Genomic DNA, 2588 nt, shown 5'->3' with positions numbered 1-2588 from the left:
ATTTTGTATCTATTAACTTCTTAGATAACATGTGTTCAAATGTTTTTCCCCATTCTGTAGGTTGCCTTTTCATTTTGGTACTTCTTTTGCTATGCAAAAGGTTTTCAGTTGATATATTGCACTCATTTATTTTTACTTTTGTTGCCTCTGCTAAGACAATGTCAAGAATCTTTTTCCATAAGATTTTTTTCCCCGGGGTTTTACAGTTTCAGGTCTTACATTTGCTTTATGCTATTTTGAATTGATTTTTGTGTGTAGTATAAGAAAAGTGTTCGTTTTCTTTCTTTTCCCCAATCCCCATGGCTATCCAGATTTCCGAACACCACTTATTGAAGATATCATCCTTTTCCCATTGTGAGCTTCATGCAACTGCCAAAGATTAGCTGACCATATATGCATGGGTGATGTATTTAGACATTTAACAATATTCATTCTTCTAATTCAATAACGTAAGATATCTCTCCTTTCATTTGTGTCTTTTTACATTTCTATCATCAATGCTTATGATTTTTGGCATACAGATCTTTCACTTCCCTGGCTAAATTTATTCCTTGGTATTTTATTCTTCTTGATGCTATTATAAATGGGATTGCTTTTTTAAATGCTTTTCTAGATAGTTCATTGTTACTGTATAAAAACACAGCTGGGCCAGGTGTGGTGGCTCACTCCTGTAATCCCAGGACTTTGGGAGGCCAAAGAGGGCAGATCCCGAGGTTTGGAGTTCGAGATCAGCCTGGCCAATATGGTGACACCCCATCTCTACTAAAAATACCAAAATTAGCCAGGCATGGTGGCATGCACCTGTAGTCCCAGCTACTTGGGAGGCTGAGGCAGAAGAATCACTTGAGCCCAGGCGGCAGAGGTTGTAGCAAGCCGAGTGCACTGCACTCCAGCCTGGGCGACAGAGTAAGACTCCGTCTCAACAACAACAACAAACCATAACTGTTTTTTTGTGTGTTGATTTTGTATCCTGCAACGTAACTAGAAACGTTTATTCTAATAGGTTTTGATAGAGTCTCTAGGGTCTTCTATATTTAACATCATACCACCTGCAAATAAAATGTTTAATTTTTTCTTTCTGATTCAGTTGCCTTTTGTTTCTTTTTCTTGCATAATAATTCTGGCTAGGACTTCCTGTGTTATGTTGAATAGGAGTGCAAAAGTGAACATCCTTGTTTGTTCTTGATCTTAGAGGAAATATTTTCACTTTTCATCAAACATTAAGTATAATGTTAGTTGTGGGCTTGTCATTTTTGTACTTTATTGTGATGGGTACACTCTTGATGCATCTAATTTGTTGAGAGTTGTTGTCATGAAATTAGGTTGAATTTTGTCAAATGCTTTCTCTGCATCCGTTGATGTGATCATGTATTTTACCTTTCATTCTGTTAATATGGTATTTATTGATTTACATATTTTGAACTATCCTTTTATCCCTGAAATCAATCCAACTTTATCATGTGTGTGATTCTTTTAATGTGTTGTTGAATTGGATTTGCTAATTTTTTTTTTAATTTTTTCCCATTTATTTTATTGCATTTTAGGATTTGGGGTACATGTGAAGAACATGCATTGTTGCATAGTAACACACGTGACAGTGTGATTTGCTGCCTTCCTCCCCATCACCTACATCTGGCATTTCTCCCCTTGCTATCTCTCCCCAGCTTCCCACCCCCCACCGTCCCTCCCCTATTTCTCCCCAACTGACCCCAGTGTGTAGTGCTCCCCTCCCTGTGTCCATGTGTTCTCATTGTTCAACACCCAGCTCTGCAATATATGTGCAGAACATGCAGGTTTGTTACACAGGTATACATGTCCTATGCTGGTTTGCTGAACCCATCAAACCGTAATGTTCATTAGACATTTTTCCTAATGCTACCCATCCCCTAATCCCCCATCCCCTGACAGGCCCCAGTGTGTGATGCTCCCCTCCCTGTGTGCATGTGTTCTTATTTTTCAGCTCCTACTTATGAGTGAAAACATGCAGTGTTTGGTTTTTCTGTTCCTGTGTTAGTTTGCTGAGAATGATGGTTTCCAGCTTCATCCATGTCCCTGCAAAGGACATGAATTCATCCTTTTTGATGGCTACATAGTATTTCATGGTGTGTATGTGTGCCACATTTTTTTTATCCAGTCTATCACTGATGAGCATTTGGGTTGGTTCCATGTCTTTGCTAGTGTGAACAGTGCTGCACTAAACACACATGTGCATTTGTCTTTATAGTAGAATGATTTATAATCCTTTGGGTATATACCCAGTAATGGGACTTCTGGGTCAAATGGAATTTCTGGTTCTGGATCCTTAAGGAATTGCCACACTGTCTTCTATAATGGTTGAACTAATTTACACTCCCATTCCTATTTCTCCACATCCTCTCCAGCATCTGTTGTTTTCTAACTTTTTAATGATCACCATTCTAACTGATGTGATATGATATCTCATTGTGGTTTTAATTTGCATGACCAGTGATGATGAGCTTTTTCTCATGTTTGTTAGCCACATAAATGCCTTCTTTTGAGAAATGTCTGTTCATATCCTTCACTTACTCTTTGATGAGGTTATTTCTTCTTGTAAATTTAAGTTATTT

This window comes from Cebus imitator, unplaced genomic scaffold, assembly GCF_001604975.1.
Source record: "Cebus imitator isolate Cc_AM_T3 unplaced genomic scaffold, Cebus_imitator-1.0 Scaffold676, whole genome shotgun sequence".
In the NCBI taxonomy this organism is placed as follows: Eukaryota; Metazoa; Chordata; class Mammalia; order Primates; family Cebidae; genus Cebus; species Cebus imitator.
This window is presented reverse-complemented; position numbering follows the sequence as displayed.